Source organism: Phyllobates terribilis, unplaced genomic scaffold (assembly GCF_046119375.1).
Source record: "Phyllobates terribilis strain yellow unplaced genomic scaffold, ASM4611937v1 Scaffold_437__1_contigs__length_1545540, whole genome shotgun sequence".
NCBI classification, from domain to species: domain Eukaryota; kingdom Metazoa; phylum Chordata; class Amphibia; order Anura; family Dendrobatidae; genus Phyllobates; species Phyllobates terribilis.
The window spans coordinates 529,509-551,414 of record NW_027363197.1 but is presented as its reverse complement, the minus strand read 5'-3'; the positions used below and the strand labels follow the sequence as shown (position 1 = coordinate 551,414).

At 43.9% G+C, this 21,906-nt stretch overlaps 8 non-coding genes and 1 pseudogene across 8 annotated transcripts; all 9 read left to right on the top strand.

Moving 5' to 3' along the window:
• The first annotated feature begins 319 nt into the window (after positions 1-319).
• On the top strand, positions 320-510 carry LOC141228694 (U2 spliceosomal RNA). Its single transcript, XR_012295498.1, has one exon. It is a non-coding gene; the product is annotated as a U2 spliceosomal RNA (small nuclear RNA).
• A 1,116-nt stretch (positions 511-1,626) lies between these two features.
• On the top strand, positions 1,627-1,817 carry LOC141228692 (U2 spliceosomal RNA). Its single transcript, XR_012295496.1, has one exon. It is a non-coding gene; the product is annotated as a U2 spliceosomal RNA (small nuclear RNA).
• Positions 1,818-8,043: 6,226 nt separating this feature from the next.
• Positions 8,044-8,224, top strand: LOC141228367 (U2 spliceosomal RNA; annotated as a pseudogene).
• Positions 8,225-9,339: 1,115 nt separating this feature from the next.
• LOC141228691 (U2 spliceosomal RNA) lies at positions 9,340-9,530 on the top strand. The gene has a single exon (XR_012295495.1). It is a non-coding gene; the product is annotated as a U2 spliceosomal RNA (small nuclear RNA).
• Positions 9,531-10,642: 1,112 nt separating this feature from the next.
• On the top strand, positions 10,643-10,833 carry LOC141228544 (U2 spliceosomal RNA). Its single transcript, XR_012295352.1, has one exon. It is a non-coding gene; the product is annotated as a U2 spliceosomal RNA (small nuclear RNA).
• Positions 10,834-11,948: 1,115 nt separating this feature from the next.
• On the top strand, positions 11,949-12,139 carry LOC141228690 (U2 spliceosomal RNA). The gene has a single exon (XR_012295494.1). It is a non-coding gene; the product is annotated as a U2 spliceosomal RNA (small nuclear RNA).
• A 1,115-nt stretch (positions 12,140-13,254) lies between these two features.
• Positions 13,255-13,445, top strand: LOC141228523 (U2 spliceosomal RNA). The gene has a single exon (XR_012295340.1). It is a non-coding gene; the product is annotated as a U2 spliceosomal RNA (small nuclear RNA).
• Positions 13,446-14,560: 1,115 nt separating this feature from the next.
• Positions 14,561-14,751, top strand: LOC141228689 (U2 spliceosomal RNA). The gene has a single exon (XR_012295493.1). It is a non-coding gene; the product is annotated as a U2 spliceosomal RNA (small nuclear RNA).
• A 1,115-nt stretch (positions 14,752-15,866) lies between these two features.
• Positions 15,867-16,057, top strand: LOC141228688 (U2 spliceosomal RNA). Its single transcript, XR_012295492.1, has one exon. It is a non-coding gene; the product is annotated as a U2 spliceosomal RNA (small nuclear RNA).
• Positions 16,058-21,906: the final 5,849 nt, after the last annotated feature.

Below are 21,906 nucleotides of genomic sequence, written 5' to 3'. Positions count from 1 at the left end.
GTATGTAATCAGGAGCCCTCCTGCTAAGGGTAGACAGCTGCTCGTTCCACCCCACCCCCCGCCTTAATTGGTTCTCCTCCCTTCCAACGGTGTTGAGGCGGGTGGGAACAGCAGGGGGTGAAGGTGCTGTGTTTAAAGAGGTGGAGTTATGCAGATCTAAAACGCGTGGATTGCAGCAGCAGCAAGCCGAAAAGTGCAGGCATGTAAGGGATCTAGAGGTTGACAACATGTCTTCTTAACGGGAGTCCAGGAGCTCATCTCCACAAATGGACTTTTCAGGATCCTTGGGTGGCTCCGTAGTTTGAAACCAATTCTGGTTATCGCTTCTCGGCCTTTTGGCTAAGATCAAGTGTAGTATCTGTTCTTATCAGTTTAATATCTGATACGTCCCCTATCTGGGGACCATATATTAAATGGATTTTTAGAACAGGGAGATGGAAAAAGAGCTTGCTCTGTCCACTCCACGCATTGACCTGGTATTGCAGTATCTCCAGGACCGGTGCACCCCTTCTTTAATGCAGTTTCTAAAATCAGAAAGAATTGAATTCAATGTTTTTTGTTCATTTTGCTTGTTTGTCGGATTTGGGGATGGACTCTTTGGCTTTGCTTTTCTTCTCCTCATTGGATTTTTCATGTTCAAAGTTGCAGAAGCCAGATTACAAGCTCATTTTGGTTCAACCTACGCAACTGTGCATTGCATTGCCATGTAATGTGATGCAATGCTATCTTTCTAGCTCTCCCTTTTTACTTCCTTTTGGATAAACAGACATATTAGGCAAGCATTTTGGAGCTTTCACCTAAATAACTACAGGTGGTGAGATAAGCTGCACAATATAATTGACCTTTCAGTATATTGTTGCACACACACCATCTATTTAGCAAATGCCCTTGTTATCAACAGCAGCCTTTTAAACTCACCTGAGCTAACAGGTATGTGCGCTGGTTACTCTGCTGCGCTTAAAATTTCTTTTTTGGTTTGCTACAATGCCTTTTCTGAAACGTTGTCTCCTTCTGCTGGAACACTGACTTCTTTCATTTAATGCCTGCAGACTATAAAAGAGAACCCAACCCAAAAAGTTTGGTTGATTAGTCTGTGGCATTCTGTTAAACTGTTGCTTATGGCGGTCTCTGTGAGCTTCTCAGCGACATTCAGCCAGCCAGGTATCCTGCCTGCAGTAGATGGAATGTGGCAATGGAACGCTGGCTGCGCGTGTCATAATAGGCTCTGAGCCTATATATACCTGTGCACAGCAGCAGCCACCTTCAGTCTGCTGCTGGACAGCCAGCAGCAGCAGCAGCAGGAGAGGTATGTAATCAGGAGCCCTCCTGCTAAGGGTAGACAGCTGCTCGTTCCACCCCACCCCCCGCCTTAATTGGTTCTCCTCCCTTCCAACGGTGTTGAGGCGGGTGGGAACAGCAGGGGGTGAAGGTGCTGTGTTTAAAGAGGTGGAGTTATGCAGATATAAAACGCGTGGATTGCAGCAGCAGCAAACCCGAAAAGTGTAGGCATGTAAGGGATCTAGAGGTTGACAACATGTCTTCTTAACGGGAGTCCAGGAGCTCATCTCCACAAATGGACTTTTCAGGATCCTTGGGTGGCTCCGTAGTTTGAAACCAATTCTGGTTATCGCTTCTCGGCCTTTTGGCTAAGATCAAGTGTAGTATCTGTTCTTATCAGTTTAATATCTGATACGTCCCCTATCTGGGGACCATATATTAAATGGATTTTTAGAACAGGGAGATGGAAAAAGAGCTTGCTCTGTCCACTCCACGCATTGACCTGGTATTGCAGTATCTCCAGGACCGGTGCACCCCTTCTTTAATGCAGTTTCTAAAATCAGAAAGAATTGAATTCAATGTTTTTTGTTCATTTTGCTTGTTTGTCGGATTTGGGGATGGACTCTTTGGCTTTGCTTTTCTTCTCCTCATTGGATTTTTCATGTTCAAAGTTACAGAAGCCAGATTACAAGCTCATTTTGGTTCAACTTCAGCAACTGTGCATTGCATTGCCATGTAATGTGATGCAATGCTATCTTTCTAGCTCTCCCTTTTTACTTCCTTTTGGATAAACAGACATATTTGGCAAGCATTTTGGAGCTTTCACCTAAATAACTACAGGTGGTGAGATAAGCTGCACAATATAATTGACCTTTCAGTATATTGTTGCACACACACCATCTATTTAGCAAATGCCCTTGTTATCAACAGCAGCCTTTTAAACTCACCTGAGCTAACAGGTATGTGCGCTGGTTACTCTGCTGCGCTTAAAATTTCTTTTTTGGTTTGCTACAATGCCTTTTCTGAAACGTTGTCTCCTTCTGCTGGAACACTGACTTCTTTCATTTAATGCCTGCAGACTATAAAAGAGAACCCAACCCAAAAAGTTTGGTTGATTAGTCTGTGGCATTCTGTTAAACTGTTGCTTATGGCGGTCTCTGTGAGCTTCTCAGCGACATTCAGCCAGCCAGGTATCCTGCCTGCAGTAGATGGAATGTGGCAATGGAACGCTGGCTGCGCGTGTCATAATAGGCTCTGAGCCTTTATATACCTGTGCACAGCAGCAGCCACCTTCAGTCTGCTGCTGGACAGCCAGCAGCAGCAGCAGCAGGAGAGGTATGTAATCAGGAGCCCTCCTGCTAAGGGTAGACAGCTGCTCGTTCCACCCCACCCCCCGCCTTAATTGGTTCTCCTCCCTTCCAACGGTGTTGAGGCGGGTGGGAACAGCAGGGGGTGAAGGTGCTGTGTTTAAAGAGGTGGAGTTATGCAGATCTAAAACGCGTGGATTGCAGCAGCAGCAAGCCGAAAAGTGCAGGCATGTAAGGGATCTAGAGGTTGACAACATGTCTTCTTAACGGGAGTCCAGGAGCTCATCTCCACAAATGGACTTTTCAGGATCCTTGGGTGGCTCCGTAGTTTGAAACCAATTCTGGTTATCGCTTCTCGGCCTTTTGGCTAAGATACCACATCTTGCCAGAAGGATTCTAAGCCAATCGTGCCCTTGGCCTTGAGGCATCGGCGGTGTAAAAGCCGTCTTAAGCCTCATGCTGCTTTAGGGGGCAGATACGCAAAGAAACCAAGAAGGCGATCGACCCTATCTACCTTTTGAAGATGGCATCAGCAGTAGCGGCCGCAGTGCGCTATGCCAGAGCTGGTGACCTTCGCATCAAGAACTCTTTCAAGATCGAAGTGGACGATGCATCCAAGGAGAAGATGACCTTGAAGTTTTTCGTGAGGAGAGTGCTGCTGGAGATCCTAGGAGTAAAGAGGGAAGACATCCTGGCCCTTCAAGATCGCCCCGGTTCCTTCACTTTGACTCTGGAGTCGGAGTATGCGTGCCAGAACCTCTTCCGCCAGATTCACCTGCACCTTTCAGATGAGGATCTTAAAGGACTCACCTTTGTCATCCTTTACTCCGGTGGAGAGAAGCCGCTCGTGGTTCAGATGAGCAACCCTCATGTTCCCTTAGTTAATATTATTTGCTTTCTTCAAAACTATTTCCCAGAACTGCGGTATTCCCACAAGGTCATGAATGAGGAAAACCTCTGGACGGGAAAGCATAAATTTTTTGTTAAATTTTGTGAAGATCCAAATGGCATTGGTGGTCAGCGTCATCCTCCGTCAAGTTTCCTGATCGGTAGGGAGCGGGGGCGCCTCTTCTACCCGGACATGCCCCTCTTCTGCCGGAAATGCATGTGTTTCGGTCACACTTATGAGAACTGCAAGGAGGAGGTGGCAATCTGTAAGAAGTGCTACAAGCATGGACATGCCACAATGGACTGTACCAATGAGATGGTGTGCAACATCTGCCGGGTCCCAGGTCACTCCTTCCGGGAGTGTCCTTTGAAGAAAAAGGCGGAAACCTATGCTGAAACGCTGGCAAAGCAACCTGCCCGTGTGCCTCCATCTGCTCCCGGGGGGCAGAGGCAACCCTCTGCTGTTCCTGCTCCTGCGGGTGCGTCTACAGCGCCGGGGCAGTCTTCTAGCTCTCCAGTACCTGCTCCACAGACCAAGCCTGCTAGTACATCAGGTGGTACGTCTGCACCTGCTGCACAGAGGAAGCCAACCAACCCTCCTGCTCCTGCTGCTAAGGGGGGTCCCACCGGTGCTCCTGTATCTACTGTGCGAACACAACCCCCTGTAGGCGGGTCCACAAGCACTTCAGTGCCTGCTGCGCAGGGAAAACCTGCCAGTTCTCCTATTCCTGCTGCGCATAAGCCCACGTCTATGCAGAAACCTCCAGCTGAGAAACCTGTCCGTCCTGAGAGGAGGGAAGCTTCATCTAAGGACTGGGCTGCTGATTCTGATCCGGGTGATATGGTGGTGGAGGGGAGTCCCTCTGCTGAAATCGGGACATTTAGCTCGGAGGAAGAAGCAATGGAGCTGGAAACTCGTAGGAAAAGGAAAACAGATGATAGGTCTGATGAGAATGTGGCCAGGGAGACTTCCAAGAAGTGTCCATTAAAACCAAGTCTTCTGCAATACAAGCCAATGGCTCCCGCTGCCCCTCCTGAGGAGCCAAGGCCTTCAGACCCTATAAACATTTCTTTTTCGGACTCAGAAGTGCAGAGCCCGTTAACATCGGTGGGCTTTATGTCTGATTCTGACAGTAGTGTGACCTGAACTATCCTATCATGACCTCATCAATTAAAGTAGCCTCGCTCAATGTGAGGAGTATAAGGGGCTCTACAAGAAGGGCTGCTTTGTTTTCCTACCTGTCAACAGTGGACTGTGATGTCTTTTGTTTGCAAGAATGTAACATTGACTTTGATATGAATTATGCAGATTTAAGAAAAGATTGGCCTCATGGGCCCTCTATCTGGTCCGGAGATAATGAAAATCGTTCCTCTGGCATTGGAGTGCTGTTTAGGTCGCATGACTTTAAAATCAACTCTTTTGTGGACATTTCTTCTGGACGTGCTCTTTTCTTAAATATTAGTTTTAAAGGTGTGGACTTTAGACTTTTGAACATTTATGCTTCTCCGGTGAAGGAAGAGAGACATCAGTTGTTTGAAGATGTGCAATATTACCTACCTGGTTCATCGCCTCTGATGTTCTGTGGGGATTTCAATTGTGTCTTGCCTGGTGAAGGGAGAAGCGGGAGTTCCACCGTTCCTAAAAAAGACAAAACAGAGAAACAACTAAAGGATTTGTTAACTGATTTTTTTCTTAGAGACTCCTGGAAAGAGATCCGTAGTAATGATCCCGGTTATACTTGGGAGAACTCTTCTTCTAAATCTCGTATTGATTTTATTTTCATGTCCCAATATGTGAATGTCAAATCTGTTGTCTTAATCCCAAACATTTTTTCAGATCATAAGATGTTGCTATCAGAGTTAGAATTACCTGGGCTTGTCAAGGCAAGAGGAGTTTGGAGGCTAAATACAACATTGTTACAAGATCCTAAGGTAAGAACAGATTTTAAAGCGTTTTTTAATTATTTAAGAACAAAACAACAAAAATTTTTAACTCTGCTAGAATGGTGGGAATACAGCAAGATGAAGATAAAAAGTTTTTTTATCAAGGTCAGCATAGCCAATGCAAGAGAAAAGTCCGCTTGGCATAAAAGGCTTATTACTAAATTGCAGACCTGTTATCAACTAAGAGATGTGGGACTTGAAATGGACGATTTAATTGAAGCAACAAAAAAAGAAATTAAAAAGAGTATAGAGTCGAAGGGTAAGGAAATAATTTATAACTCAAAAATTGAAGTGATGGAGAAAAATGAAAAGTGCTCAAGATTTTTTTTTAAAAAAGTAGTTGCTGCTAAGGAAATGATAACAGAATTAGAGGGTGAAACTACAACTGAAGGTATGCTCAACCAAGCTCACCAGTTTTATCAGCAGCTTTTTAATGAGAAAACTATAGACCAGTCTTTTACTGAAGATGCCCTTAATTCATTAAAAAATAGTCTGAGCCGCGAAGACCAAGAATTGTTATGCACTGAAGTCACCTTGTCGGAAGTAGATGCTGCTATCAAAAGTTTTTCCTATGGGAAAACCCCTGGTTCTGACGGTTTGCCTGTTGAATTTTATCGTGAATTTTGGAATTTTTTAAAACCCGACTTGTTTTTAGTAATCAAAGAAGCTTTTAAGTGTGATATCCTGCCTATATCTTGGAGAAGTGGTCTGGTCTCCCTGATTTTTAAAAAAGGAGCCAAATCCCATCTGGCAAACTGGAGACCAATCACACTGTTGAATGTTGATTACAAGTTGATGTCCAAAATTTTAGTGAACCGTTTTAAAAAAGTTTTATCCAAAGTTATTTATGAAGACCAGGTATGTGGGGTGCCAGGAAGAGGAGTTGCGGAGCATCTCAATACCATCCGCGATGTCATATGGTACCAGCAATCCAGGAAGCAAGACTTAGCAATTTTATCGTTGGATTTTCAAAAGGCTTTTGATCGTGTCTCTCATTGTTTTTTATGGTTGGTTTTAAAAAAAATGGGCTTCCCTGAAATTTTTATCAAGCAAGTGGCACTTTTATATAAGAACTCTTTTAGTAAAATTTTAATCAATGGATTTTTGTCTAATGAAGTGTTTTTGCATTCAGGTGTGAAGCAAGGCTGCCCTTTGTCCCCAGTGCTATTTATATGTGCAATAGAGCCTCTTTTATCTATGCTACGAGAGGATAAAGTGATTAAAGGTGTCCCTATCCCTGGAGGACATGGAAGAGATGTGAAGGTAATGGGCTACATGGATGATATTACTATTTTTTGTTCATCACCTGCCGCTCTCAGGAGAGCTATAAGAACGACCAATTTTTTTTGTGAAGCCTCAGGTTTTAAGTTAAACATTGAGAAATGTGATTGTTTTGTCCGTGGCAATTGGGCGGATGTGTCCATCCCTGATCTCCCGATGCAGTCAGAGAAGATTAAAATTCTGGGCGTGATTTTTGATCGACAGAATGATGGAATGAAGAGCTGGGATGGAGTAAGGGACAAAATACAAAAGAAGATTGACTTTTGGAAATTAAGAAAATTAACAATCGAAGGTAAAGTTTTAATTATTAAGGCCCTTCTGCTTCCTGTCATGTTATATCTCAGTTATGTTTATCCCCCAAGTGACCTTACAGCGAGAAGATTACAGAGAATGCTGTTTGAATTTGTGTGGAACTCTAAGTTCGAAAAGGTGAAGAGAGAAACAATGTACAAGATGCACCACCTTGGTGGTAAGGATGTTCCCAACGTCAAACTGTTTTTATACTCCAAGTTTTTTAGCCTCTGTTTTAAATATATGTTTGCTTCAAGCCCTTGGGCACATTTTTTAAGATATGCAGCTGGCCACATTTTTAGGAGGCGAAAGTGGATATCCATTTCTTTAACAAGCCCAGTGTTGTTATCACCTCCACAACAATATGCCATCCTGGAGAAAGTTATCAGATTATATGGCCTAGATTCTTTTGAGATGGAGACATTGAAGAATGCAAGGAAGCTGCTGCAGCAATTAAAAAAGAAAGAAACTTTGACGCCCATAAGCCATTATTCATATAGCAGAGTCACTAAAATATGGAATTTAACAAATGCACCTTACCTGATGAATCAACATAAAGACTTAGCTTGGATGATTGTGCAGGAATGTTTACCGACTCGTGATTTCCAGTATAAAAGAAGACTTAGCACTATACAAACCTGCCCGAGGCATCAGTGCAATAATGATGAGACTACTATGCACCTTATTTGGAATTGTGATTTTGCACAGCAAGTGTGGAAAGACTGTGGTGAGCTTTTAAAATTTTTATCTGGTTTTAATTTTTTAAGCCATGAAGTGGTTTTATATGGGATTTTACCAAACATGACGAAAGAAAAAGAGAGAGTTTTATGGTGCACTTTGAGTTGTGTTAAAAGTGCTCTATGGAAGACCAGAAACATATTGTTGTTTAAAAGAGACTATATAGAAGTCAAGGATTGTATAAGACTGGCATTAAGTGAAATTTATATGTACTACCTAATGGATATGAAGAAGCTTGGAAAGAAAAGAGCCCTGAGTATATGGAACTATCACCTATGGAAGATGTTATTTTAAAGCTCTGAAGAAAAGATAAAGAATACGATATTTTAAATATAAACGCAAAATCTGTTCTTATCAGTTTAATATCTGATACGTCCCCTATCTGGGGACCATATATTAAATGGATTTTTAGAACAGGGAGATGGAAAAAGAGCTTGCTCTGTCCACTCCACGCATTGACCTGGTATTGCAGTATCTCCAGGACCGGTGCACCCCTTCTTTAATGCAGTTTCTAAAATCAGAAAGAATTGAATTCAATGTTTTTTGTTCATTTTGCTTGTTTGTCGGATTTGGGGATGGACTCTTTGGCTTTGCTTTTCTTCTCCTCATTGGATTTTTCATGTTCAAAGTTGCAGAAGCCAGATTACAAGCTCATTTTGGTTCAACTTCAGCAACTGTGCATTGCATTGCCATGTAATGTGATGCAATGCTATCTTTCTAGCTCTCCCTTTTTACTTCCTTTTGGATAAACAGACATATTAGGCAAGCATTTTGGAGCTTTCACCTAAATAACTACAGGTGGTGAGATAAGCTGCACAATATAATTGACCTTTCAGTATATTGTTGCACACACACCATCTATTTAGCAAATGCCCTTGTTATCAACAGCAGCCTTTTAAACTCACCTGAGCTAACAGGTATGTGCGCTGGTTACTCTGCTGCGCTTAAAATTTATTTTTTGGTTTGCTACAATGCCTTTTCTGAAACGTTGTCTCCTTCTGCTGGAACACTGACTTCTTTCATTTAATGCCTGCAGACTATAAAAGAGAACCCAACCCAAAAAGTTTGGTTGATTAGTCTGTGGCATTCTGTTAAACTGTTGCTTATGGCGGTCTCTGTGAGCTTCTCAGCGACATTCAGCCAGCCAGGTATCCTGCCTGCAGTAGATGGAATGTGGCAATGGAACGCTGGCTGCGCGTGTCATAATAGGCTCTGAGCCTTTATATACCTGTGCACAGCAGCAGCCACCTTCAGTCTGCTGCTGGACAGCCAGCAGCAGCAGCAGCAAGAGAGGTATGTAATCAGGAGCCCTCCTGCTAAGGGTAGACAGCTGCTCGTTCCACCCCACCCCCCGCCTTAATTGGTTCTCCTCCCTTCCAACGGTGTTGAGGCGGGTGGGAACAGCAGGGGGTGAAGGTGCTGTGTTTAAAGAGGTGGAGTTATGCAGATCTAAAACGCGTGGATTGCAGCAGCAGCAAGCCGAAAAGTGCAGGCATGTAAGGGATCTAGAGGTTGACAACATGTCCTCTTAACGGGAGTCCAGGAGCTCATCTCCACAAATGGACTTTTCAGGATCCTTGGGTGGCTCCGTAGTTTGAAACCAATTCTGGTTATCGCTTCTCGGCCTTTTGGCTAAGATCAAGTGTAGTATCTGTTCTTATCAGTTTAATATCTGATACGTCCCCTATCTGGGGACCATATATTAAATGGATTTTTAGAACAGGGAGATGGAAAAAGAGCTTGCTCTGTCCACTCCACGCATTGACCTGGTATTGCAGTATCTCCAGGACCGGTGCACCCCTTCTTTAATGCAGTTTCTAAAATCAGAAAGAATTGAATTCAATGTTTTTTGTTCATTTTGCTTGTTTGTCGGATTTGGGGATGGACTCTTTGGCTTTGCTTTTCTTCTCCTCATTGGATTTTTCATGTTCAAAGTTGCAGAAGCCAGATTACAAGCTCATTTTGGTTCAACTTCAGCAACTGTGCATTGCATTGCCATGTAATGTGATGCAATGCTATCTTTCTAGCTCTCCCTTTTTACTTCCTTTTGGATAAACAGACATATTAGGCAAGCATTTTGGAGCTTTCACCTAAATAACTACAGGTGGTGAGATAAGCTGCACAATATAATTGACCTTTCAGTATATTGTTGCACACACACCATCTATTTAGCAAATGCCCTTGTTATCAACAGCAGCCTTTTAAACTCACCTGAGCTAACAGGTATGTGCGCTGGTTACTCTGCTGCGCTTAAAATTTCTTTTTTGGTTTGATACAATGCCTTTTCTGAAACGTTGTCTCCTTCTGCTGGAACACTGACTTCTTTCATTTAATGCCTGCAGACTATAAAAGAGAACCCAACCCAAAAAGTTTGGTTGATTAGTCTGTGGCATTCTGTTAAACTGTTGCTTATGGCGGTCTCTGTGAGCTTCTCAGCGACATTCAGCCAGCCAGGTATCCTGCCTGCAGTAGATGGAATGTGGCAATGGAACGCTGGCTGCGCGTGTCATAATAGGCTCTGAGCCTTTATATACCTGTGCACAGCAGCAGCCACCTTCAGTCTGCTGCTGGACAGCCAGCAGCAGCAGCAGGAGAGGTATGTAATCAGGAGCCCTCCTGCTAAGGGTAGACAGCTGCTCGTTCCACCCCACCCCCCGCCTTAATTGGTTCTCCTCCCTTCCAACGGTGTTGAGGCGGGTGGGAACAGCAGGGGGTGAAGGTGCTGTGTTTAAAGAGGTGGAGTTATGCAGATCTAAAACGCGTGGATTGCAGCAGCAGCAAGCCGAAAAGTGCAGGCATGTAAGGGATCTAGAGGTTGACAACATGTCTTCTTAACGGGAGTCCAGGAGCTCATCTCCACAAATGGACTTTTCAGGATCCTTGGGTGGCTCCGTAGTTTGAAACCAATTCTGGTTATCGCTTCTCGGCCTTTTGGCTAAGATCAAGTGTAGTATCTGTTCTTATCAGTTTAATATCTGATATGTCCCCTATCTGGGGACCATATATTAAATGGATTTTTAGAACAGGGAGATGGAAAAAGAGCTTGCTCTGTCCACTCCACGCATTGACCTGGTATTGCAGTATCTCCAGGACCGGTGCACCCCTTCTTTAATGCAGTTTCTAAAATCAGAAAGAATTGAATTCAATGTTTTTTGTTCATTTTGCTTGTTTGTCGGATTTGGGGATGGACTCTTTGGCTTTGCTTTTCTTCTCCTCATTGGATTTTTCATGTTCAAAGTTGCAGAAGGCAGATTACAAGCTCATTTTGGTTCAACTTCAGCAACTGTGCATTGCATTGCCATGTAATGTGATGCAATGCTATCTTTCTAGCTCTCCCTTTTTACTTCCTTTTGGATAAACAGACATATTAGGCAAGCATTTTGGAGCTTTCACCTAAATAACTACAGGTGGTGAGATAAGCTGCACAATATAATTGACCTTTCAGTATATTGTTGCACACACACCATCTATTTAGCAAATGCCCTTGTTATCAACAGCAGCCTTTTAAACTCACCTGAGCTAACAGGTATGTGCGCTGGTTACTCTGCTGCGCTTAAAATTTCTTTTTTGGTTTGCTACAATGCCTTTTCTGAAACGTTGTCTCCTTCTGCTGGAACACTGACTTCTTTCATTTAATGCCTGCAGACTATAAAAGAGAACCCAACCCAAAAAGTTTGGTTGATTAGTCTGTGGCATTCTGTTAAACTGTTGCTTATGGCGGTCTCTGTGAGCTTCTCAGCGACATTCAGCCAGCCAGGTATCCTGCCTGCAGTAGATGGAATGTGGCAATGGAACGCTGGCTGCGCGTGTCATAATAGGCTCTGAGCCTTTATATACCTGTGCACAGCAGCAGCCACCTTCAGTCTGCTGCTGGACAGCCAGCAGCAGCAGCAGCAGGAGAGGTATGTAATCAGGAGCCCTCCTGCTAAGGGTAGACAGCTGCTCGTTCCACCCCACCCCCCGCCTTAATTGGTTCTCCTCCCTTCCAACGGTGTTGAGGCGGGTGGGAACAGCAGGGGGTGAAGGTGCTGTGTTTAAAGAGGTGGAGTTATGCAGATCTAAAACGCGTGGATTGCAGCAGCAGCAAGCCGAAAAGTGCAGGCATGTAAGGGATCTAGAGGTTGACAACATGTCTTCTTAACGGGAGTCCAGGAGCTCATCTCCACAAATGGACTTTTCAGGATCCTTGGGTGGCTCCGTAGTTTGAAACCAATTCTGGTTATCGCTTCTCGGCCTTTTGGCTAAGATCAAGTGTAGTATCTGTTCTTATCAGTTTAATATCTGATACGTCCCCTATCTGGGGACCATATATTAAATGGATTTTTAGAACAGGGAGATGGAAAAAGAGCTTGCTCTGTCCACTCCACGCATTGACCTGGTATTGCAGTATCTCCAGGACCGGTGCACCCCTTCTTTAATGCAGTTTCTAAAATCAGAAAGAATTGAATTCAATGTTTTTTGTTCATTTTGCTTGTTTGTCGGATTTGGGGATGGACTCTTTGGCTTTGCTTTTCTTCTCCTCATTGGATTTTTCATGTTCAAAGTTGCAGAAGCCAGATTACAAGCTCATTTTGGTTCAACTTCAGCAACTGTGCATTGCATTGCCATGTAATGTGATGCAATGCTATCTTTCTAGCTCTCCCTTTTTACTTCCTTTTGGATAAACAGACATATTAGGCAAGCATTTTGGAGCTTTCACCTAAATAACTACAGGTGGTGAGATAAGCTGCACAATATAATTGACCTTTCAGTATATTGTTGCACACACACCATCTATTTAGCAAATGCCCTTGTTATCAACAGCAGCCTTTTAAACTCACCTGAGCTAACAGGTATGTGCGCTGGTTACTCTGCTGCGCTTAAAATTTCTTTTTTGGTTTGCTACAATGCCTTTTCTGAAACGTTGTCTCCTTCTGCTGGAACACTGACTTCTTTCATTTAATGCCTGCAGACTATAAAAGAGAACCCAACCCAAAAAGTTTGGTTGATTAGTCTGTGGCATTCTGTTAAACTGTTGCTTATGGCGGTCTCTGTGAGCTTCTCAGCGACATTCAGCCAGCCAGGTATCCTGCCTGCAGTAGATGGAATGTGGCAATGGAACGCTGGCTGCGCGTGTCATAATAGGCTCTGAGCCTTTATATACCTGTGCACAGCAGCAGCCACCTTCAGTCTGCTGCTGGACAGCCAGCAGCAGCAGCAGCAGGAGAGGTATGTAATCAGGAGCCCTCCTGCTAAGGGTAGACAGCTGCTCGTTCCACCCCACCCCCCGCCTTAATTGGTTCTCCTCCCTTCCAACGGTGTTGAGGCGGGTGGGAACAGCAGGGGGTGAAGGTGCTGTGTTTAAAGAGGTGGAGTTATGCAGATCTAAAACGCGTGGATTGCAGCAGCAGCAAGCCGAAAAGTGCAGGCATGTAAGGGATCTAGAGGTTGACAACATGTCCTCTTAACGGGAGTCCAGGAGCTCATCTCCACAAATGGACTTTTCAGGATCCTTGGGTGGCTCCGTAGTTTGAAACCAATTCTGGTTATCGCTTCTCGGCCTTTTGGCTAAGATCAAGTGTAGTATCTGTTCTTATCAGTTTAATATCTGATATGTCCCCTATCTGGGGACCATATATTAAATGGATTTTTAGAACAGGGAGATGGAAAAAGAGCTTGCTCTGTCCACTCCACGCATTGACCTGGTATTGCAGTATCTCCAGGACCGGTGCACCCCTTCTTTAATGCAGTTTCTAAAATCAGAAAGAATTGAATTCAATGTTTTTTGTTCATTTTGCTTGTTTGTCGGATTTGGGGATGGACTCTTTGGCTTTGCTTTTCTTCTCCTCATTGGATTTTTCATGTTCAAAGTTGCAGAAGCCAGATTACAAGCTCATTTTGGTTCAACTTCAGCAACTGTGCATTGCATTGCCATGTAATGTGATGCAATGCTATCTTTCTAGCTCTCCCTTTTTACTTCCTTTTGGATAAACAGACATATTAGGCAAGCATTTTGGAGCTTTCACCTAAATAACTACAGGTGGTGAGATAAGCTGCACAATATAATTGACCTTTCAGTATATTGTTGCACACACACCATCTATTTAGCAAATGCCCTTGTTATCAACAGCAGCCTTTTAAACTCACCTGAGCTAACAGGTATGTGCGCTGGTTACTCTGCTGCGCTTAAAATTTCTTTTTTGGTTTGCTACAATGCCTTTTCTGAAACGTTGTCTCCTTCTGCTGGAACACTGACTTCTTTCATTTAATGCCTGCAGACTATAAAAGAGAACCCAACCCAAAAAGTTTGGTTGATTAGTCTGTGGCATTCTGTTAAACTGTTGCTTATGGCGGTCTCTGTGAGCTTCTCAGCGACATTCAGCCAGCCAGGTATCCTGCCTGCAGTAGATGGAATGTGGCAATGGAACGCTGGCTGCGCGTGTCATAATAGGCTCTGAGCCTTTATATACCTGTGCACAGCAGCAGCCACCTTCAGTCTGCTGCTGGACAGCCAGCAGCAGCAGCAGCAGGAGAGGTATGTAATCAGGAGCCCTCCTGCTAAGGGTAGACAGCTGCTCGTTCCACCCCACCCCCCGCCTTAATTGGTTCTCCTCCCTTCCAACGGTGTTGAGGCGGGTGGGAACAGCAGGGGGTGAAGGTGCTGTGTTTAAAGAGGTGGAGTTATGCAGATCTAAAACGCGTGGATTGCAGCAGCAGCAAGCCGAAAAGTGCAGGCATGTAAGGGATCTAGAGGTTGACAACATGTCTTCTTAACGGGAGTCCAGGAGCTCATCTCCACAAATGGACTTTTCAGGATCCTTGGGTGGCTCCGTAGTTTGAAACCAATTCTGGTTATCGCTTCTCGGCCTTTTGGCTAAGATCAAGTGTAGTATCTGTTCTTATCAGTTTAATATCTGATACGTCCCCTATCTGGGGACCATATATTAAATGGATTTTTAGAACAGGGAGATGGAAAAAGAGCTTGCTCTGTCCACTCCACGCATTGACCTGGTATTGCAGTATCTCCAGGACCGGTGCACCCCTTCTTTAATGCAGTTTCTAAAATCAGAAAGAATTGAATTCAATGTTTTTTGTTCATTTTGCTTGTTTGTCGGATTTGGGGATGGACTCTTTGGCTTTGCTTTTCTTCTCCTCATTGGATTTTTCATGTTCAAAGTTGCAGAAGCCAGATTACAAGCTCATTTTGGTTCAACTTCAGCAACTGTGCATTGCATTGCCATGTAATGTGATGCAATGCTATCTTTCTAGCTCTCCCTTTTTACTTCCTTTTGGATAAACAGACATATTAGGCAAGCATTTTGGAGCTTTCACCTAAATAACTACAGGTGGTGAGATAAGCTGCACAATATAATTGACCTTTCAGTATATTGTTGCACACACACCATCTATTTAGCAAATGCCCTTGTTATCAACAGCAGCCTTTTAAACTCACCTGAGCTAACAGGTATGTGCGCTGGTTACTCTGCTGCGCTTAAAATTTCTTTTTTGGTTTGCTACAATGCCTTTTCTGAAACGTTGTCTCCTTCTGCTGGAACACTGACTTCTTTCATTTAATGCCTGCAGACTATAAAAGAGAACCCAACCCAAAAAGTTTGGTTGATTAGTCTGTGGCATTCTGTTAAACTGTTGCTTATGGCGGTCTCTGTGAGCTTCTCAGCGACATTCAGCCAGCCAGGTATCCTGCCTGCAGTAGATGGAATGTGGCAATGGAACGCTGGCTGCGCGTGTCATAATAGGCTCTGAGCCTTTATATACCTGTGCACAGCAGCAGCCACCTTCAGTCTGCTGCTGGACAGCCAGCAGCAGCAGCAGCAGGAGAGGTATGTAATCAGGAGCCCTCCTGCTAAGGGTAGACAGCTGCTCGTTCCACCCCACCCCCCGCCTTAATTGGTTCTCCTCCCTTCCAACGGTGTTGAGGCGGGTGGGAACAGCAGGGGGTGAAGGTGCTGTGTTTAAAGAGGTGGAGTTATGCAGATCTAAAACGCGTGGATTGCAGCAGCAGCAAGCCGAAAAGTGCAGGCATGTAAGGGATCTAGAGGTTGACAACATGTCTTCTTAACGGGAGTCCAGGAGCTCATCTCCACAAATGGACTTTTCAGGATCCTTGGGTGGCTCCGTAGTTTGAAACCAATTCTGGTTATCGCTTCTCGGCCTTTTGGCTAAGATCAAGTGTAGTATCTGTTCTTATCAGTTTAATATCTGATACGTCCCCTATCTGGGGACCATATATTAAATGGATTTTTAGAACAGGGAGATGGAAAAAGAGCTTGCTCTGTCCACTCCACGCATTGACCTGGTATTGCAGTATCTCCAGGACCGGTGCACCCCTTCTTTAATGCAGTTTCTAAAATCAGAAAGAATTGAATTCAATGTTTTTTGTTCATTTTGCTTGTTTGTCGGATTTGGGGATGGACTCTTTGGCTTTGCTTTTCTTCTCCTCATTGGATTTTTCATGTTCAAAGTTGCAGAAGCCAGATTACAAGCTCATTTTGGTTCAACTTCAGCAACTGTGCATTGCATTGCCATGTAATGTGATGCAATGCTATCTTTCTAGCTCTCCCTTTTTACTTCCTTTTGGATAAACAGACATATTAGGCAAGCATTTTGGAGCTTTCACCTAAATAACTACAGGTGGTGAGATAAGCTGCACAATATAATTGACCTTTCAGTATATTGTTGCACACACACCATCTATTTAGCAAATGCCCTTGTTATCAACAGCAGCCTTTTAAACTCACCTGAGCTAACAGGTATGTGCGCTGGTTACTCTGCTGCGCTTAAAATTTCTTTTTTGGTTTGCTACAATGCCTTTTCTGAAACGTTGTCTCCTTCTGCTGGAACACTGACTTCTTTCATTTAATGCCTGCAGACTATAAAAGAGAACCCAACCCAAAAAGTTTGGTTGATTAGTCTGTGGCATTCTGTTAAACTGTTGCTTATGGCGGTCTCTGTGAGCTTCTCAGCGACATTCAGCCAGCCAGGTATCCTGCCTGCAGTAGATGGAATGTGGCAATGGAACGCTGGCTGCGCGTGTCATAATAGGCTCTGAGCCTTTATATACCTGTGCACAGCAGCAGCCACCTTCAGTCTGCTGCTGGACAGCCAGCAGCAGCAGCAGCAGGAGAGGTATGTAATCAGGAGCCCTCCTGCTAAGGGTAGACAGCTGCTCGTTCCACCCCACCCCCCGCCTTAATTGGTTCTCCTCCCTTCCATCGGTGTTGAGGCGGGTGGGAACAGCAGGGGGTGAAGGTGCTGTGTTTAAAGAGGTGGAGTTATGCAGATCTAAAACGCGTGGATTGCAGCAGCAGCAAGCCGAAAAGTGCAGGCATGTAAGGGATCTAGAGGTTGACAACATGTCTTCTTAATGGGAGTCCAGGAGCTCATCTCCACAAATGGACTTTTCAGGATCCTTGGGTGGCTCCGTAGTTTGAAACCAATTCTGGTTATCGCTTCTCGGCCTTTTGGCTCAGATCTGTAATGGGTCTAGTCATTTGGCTGTCTGTGCGTTAACTCTTGGCCCTGTGGCATCGCCATTTTATGGCTTAAGCCACTTGCTGCTATAAGGAGTTGGCCAGTAGACACGACTAGCGATAATGGGACGCATTCGATACGCTGGGCCCGGTGAGGCTCGAGTGAAGTTTGGAATCCAGATTGATGTGGAAGAAGGCAAAGAAGGAATCTTTACCCTCTGCTTCGTGGTGAAGGAGATTTTGTTTGGACTCCTTGAAGTGAAGAAGGAAGAAATCTTGTGCCTCCAGCAATTCAAAAGCAAGTATAATCTTGTATTTACTTCTATGGCTGTTTGCAACAATTTCTATGATTGTTTGAAAAAGAATCTGGACAATCAATATTTGGATGGGCTGACTTTTGTCATCTTGTATTGCTCCAAAGAGGTACCTCTGACTGTTGTCATGTACAACCCACATGTGGACTTGGCTTTGATTTATGCCTTTCTAAATAGGCACTGCTATATTACCAAGGTGGCAGTAAAAGTCATGAATGAGGAGGAACTATGGACCGGTAAATATCGTTTCATGGTCAAGTTCCGGGAAAGTCCTGATGAACCAGGGGGTATACATTATCCTCCATCAAATTTTTCCATTGGGAGTGAGCGGGGTTACCTGTTCTTCCCCAATGCGCCCAGGTTTTGTCGTCATTGTAGGAGGTATGGCCATACTCAGGAAGCATGCGACATCAGACAGATTATTTGCAGGAAGTGCAATGAGGTGGGTCATTCTTCCAATAATTGCAAAAATGAAATAGTCTGTAATCTCTGCGGAGAGAAGGGGCATGCCTTCAGAGACTGTATATTCCATCCTGGTTCATATGCAGGGGCAGCGGGAAGGGGAAGGAGAAGAAATGAATCTCCTGCACCCACAGCTACAACTCCGACTGCTCCAACTCCGACTGCTCCGATATCTACTCTGGCTTTCCTGGATGAGGAGGAGGCTCGGGTTGCTTTTCCAGAACTGGTTCGTGTGAATGTAAGAGGAAATATGGAGCTGGCACCTGAGCCACCGGTGCAGAGGGCCGCGTCTGTGGCTTCAGATGTCAGTGAGTCTGAGACAATAACTGATGATCGTATAGGCATGGAAGTGGCCCCGGTGGAGGATCTGGAGGCTGAAATTCCAGACATGATGGTTACATTGCAGGGGGAAGAGGAGTCTGATCTGACCAGAACACCGCATGTGGCCTGGAGCGATGTCGTTTCTGACCTTGAGGAGGAGGGAGGTCAGGGGGACTTTGACCCCCAGCGGCGGGATTATAGTTCAGATGAAGATGGAGGCGCTTCAGTGAAGAAAAAGAAGAAAACTGAACCATCCTTTTCCCCTTTAAGTGACTGCAGTGTGAGTCCAGCCCGGGTGTACCCTACTGCATCCGATCCCCAAGATGTGTCTTTTTGGGGGGAAGGCACAAACTACGATATCTGCACGTCCAGCGTCCTACCCCCAGAAGGGTTAGGATGATGTACAGGTGGGCATGTTGTCGTGACCTGCCACATCAAATTAATAGATGGGTGCCCAAGTTGCTCTCAGCATCTTGTCGCTAAATGTTAGGCTGATTAAATCTGAGTCGAGAAGAGTGGCAATTTTGGACTACTTGAGCAACTTGGATGCGGACGTATACTGTGTCCAGGAGTGTGGGATCTCCGATCCCTTAAGTGAAAATGCATGGCCTTTAGGTCAAAGTGTGTGGTCTGGTTCTGTATGTAATAAAAATTGTGGGGTAGGTGTTTTGGTGAAGGGTTATAGTGTTAAGATAGAAAGTTACATGGTGGTGGAGGCGGGGAGGTGTGTAATATGTAAGTTAAATTGTAGGGGGTGGAGGGTTAGGGTGGTAAATATGTATGCACCAATAGATAAAGGGGAGAGGCTGGAAATTTTTGAGAAATTATGTTTTTTTTTATCTGGCAAAATGCCAATAATTTTTGTTGGAGATTTCAATTGTGTGACGGAGGGGGATAAGATGGATGTTACAGGTAAAAGACTCAAGAGTCTTGTGGCGGATTTTTCCTTACAGGATGCTGCGGAAGTTTTTTTAGGTAATCCACCTCCTGCGACCTATAAGGCCGACAGGGGAGGCATAGAGTCTAGAATAGACCGTATCTTCTTTTCTTCACAAAATGTTATTTGTAGGAATTTCCAGCAGGAAGATGTTCCCTTCTCTGACCATGTGTGTTTGAGGGCACGTCTAGAAGGTAAGATTTCCTTTGTATATGGTGGTGGCGTGTGGAAACTTAATGTGCGTTTGCTGGAAGATAATAGGATCATGCGTGATTTTAGGCGAATGTATGTTAGGTGGAGGGATAAAAAAAGTGATTTCAGGAATGTGCTTGAGTGGTGGGACTGGATGAAGAGTGAGATTGGTTTTTTCTTTAGAAAAAGGGGCAGGAGGAAAGCAGCAATGAATAGAGCAAAATTTAATGATTTAAGCTCTAGACTGGAGTGGCTGAGGAAGTTAAGGATGATTGGAGTGGATGTGGATGTTTTGATGTGTCAAGTGAAAGAAGAGATTAAGAAATATATTGAGGGTAAAGGGAAAGAAATTATTTACCGTTCTAAGATTGAACATTTGGAGAAAAATGAGAAATGCACAAGGTTTTTTTTCAAAAAAGTTTTTGGGAAGAAAGTAGATATGGATGAGGTGGTGAATGGCGATGGGGTGTGTGTGAGTGGGAAGGATGTGATGCAGGAGGTGGTGTTGTTTTATAAGGAGTTGTATGGGGAAAAATGGGTTGATGATAGGATGTTGACTGATGCTTTGGGGTGTTTAGAAGGTTGTTTGGGTGAGGATGAACGTGAAATATTGGATGATGTAATTGTGTTGGATGAAGTTAAAAAAGTGGTGATGTCTGCGAGTAAGAATAAAACACCTGGGAAGGATGGACTGCCCGTGGAGTTATATGTTAAGGAATGGGACACGATGGGAAATGACTTATTGGAGGTGTGCCAGTATATGTTCACGGAGAATATGTTGAGTGAATCTATGAGAGATGGGGTGGTGGTTTTGGTTCATAAGAAAGGTGATAAAAAGGATTTGGGGAATTGGAGGCCAATCACCCTTTTGAATGCAGACTATAAGGTGTTTAGTAAATTGTTGGCTAGCCGGATGCGGGAAGTGATTGGCGGTGTGGTGGATGAAGATCAAGTGTGTGCAGTGCCTGGGAGAAGTATGACTGAAAATTTGGTGTTGTTGCGTGATGTGATTGGGGATTGTATGAGTCGTAAGCAGAAATGTTTGTTGTTTTCGGTTGATTTTGAAAAAGCTTTTGACCGTGTGTCACATAGCTTTATGTTTAAGGTTTTGTCTAAGATGGGTTATTCCAGGAATTTTGTAAACTGTGTTAGGAGTTTGTATTGTAATGTTTCAAGTGAATTTTTGGTGAATGGGTGGTTGAGTGAGAAAGTGAGAATTAAATCAGGAGTGCGTCAGGGGTGCCCTATGTCCCCTTTTTTGTTTATTAGTGTGATTGAAGTGTTGATGTGTATGGTTAGGAAGGATAAGGTTATGAGAGGTGTGATGATTCCTAGGAGTAATGGAAAGAATGTGAGAATTCTAGGTTACATGGATGATGTAGTGATTGTGAGTGGGAATATGGCTGCGATGAGTAGGGCAAGGTTGATATTAAGTTTGTTTTGTAGTGTCTCAGCTTTTAAGGTCAATTGGACTAAGAGTTCCTTTAAATGTTTTGGTGAGAGGAATGTACGGATGGATGGTGTGAGGTGTGAGGATGGTGCAATAAAGGTGCTTGGGATTAAGTTTAATGATGATTTGAAAGGAAATGAGAGTTGGGAAGATTGTGGGGTGAGAGTGGTGCGCAAGTTGAATTTTTGGCGAATGAGAGAACTAACTCTGACTGGGAAAGTTCTGATTATTAAGGCGGTTATTTTGCCTATTTTGTTGTTTGTTGCGAATGTATATCCTGCTGCTTTTAAGAAAATTAGGAAAACTGAGAAATTCATCTTTAATTTTCTTTGGGGAAGTCGCATGGAGAAATTGAAACGGGAATATGTCTATAAGTTATGTGTAAATGGTGGTTTGGATTTTCCAAATATTGATTTCTTTTTAGGGATTAGTTACGTGAAAATGGTGGTGGTGGTTCTAGGGAAAAGTAATAAGTGTGCTTATATGATGAAGTATTCGGCTGGATGGATGCTTTATGGCTTAAAGTGGGTCAAAAGGGATGCTAGAGTGCCTGTTGCTTTTAAGTGTCCTGTATGGTATGGTTGTGTTGAGAAATTTGTAAGGAAGTATGATTTGTTGTCCGTTAACATGAGTGATTTTAGGCAAAAGAAGAAAGTCATTAGGATGGTGCGTGAGCGTGAGGTGGTATGTAATATCAATGGGTTGAGAGGGGAGGAAGTAACCGAGATGTGGAGAAAATTAAGTATAGATGGTGTGACTAACAGACAGAGAGATATCGCTTGGATGATATTGCATGACATTTTGCCTGTTAGAGATGTGCAAAAGAAGAAGGATTTAGTTAAATCTGAGGTATGCCCGAGGGATGGATGTGGTTTGAGAGAGCATGTTAGACATATGGTATGGGATTGTGATTTTGCATATGATGTATGGAAGGGTATAGGGGGACTTTGCAAGGAATTGGTGGGTGTAAAGTATGTAAATTGGAAACTTGCTATGTTTGGGATGGGTGCATGTAGTAGAATTAAGGATAGGA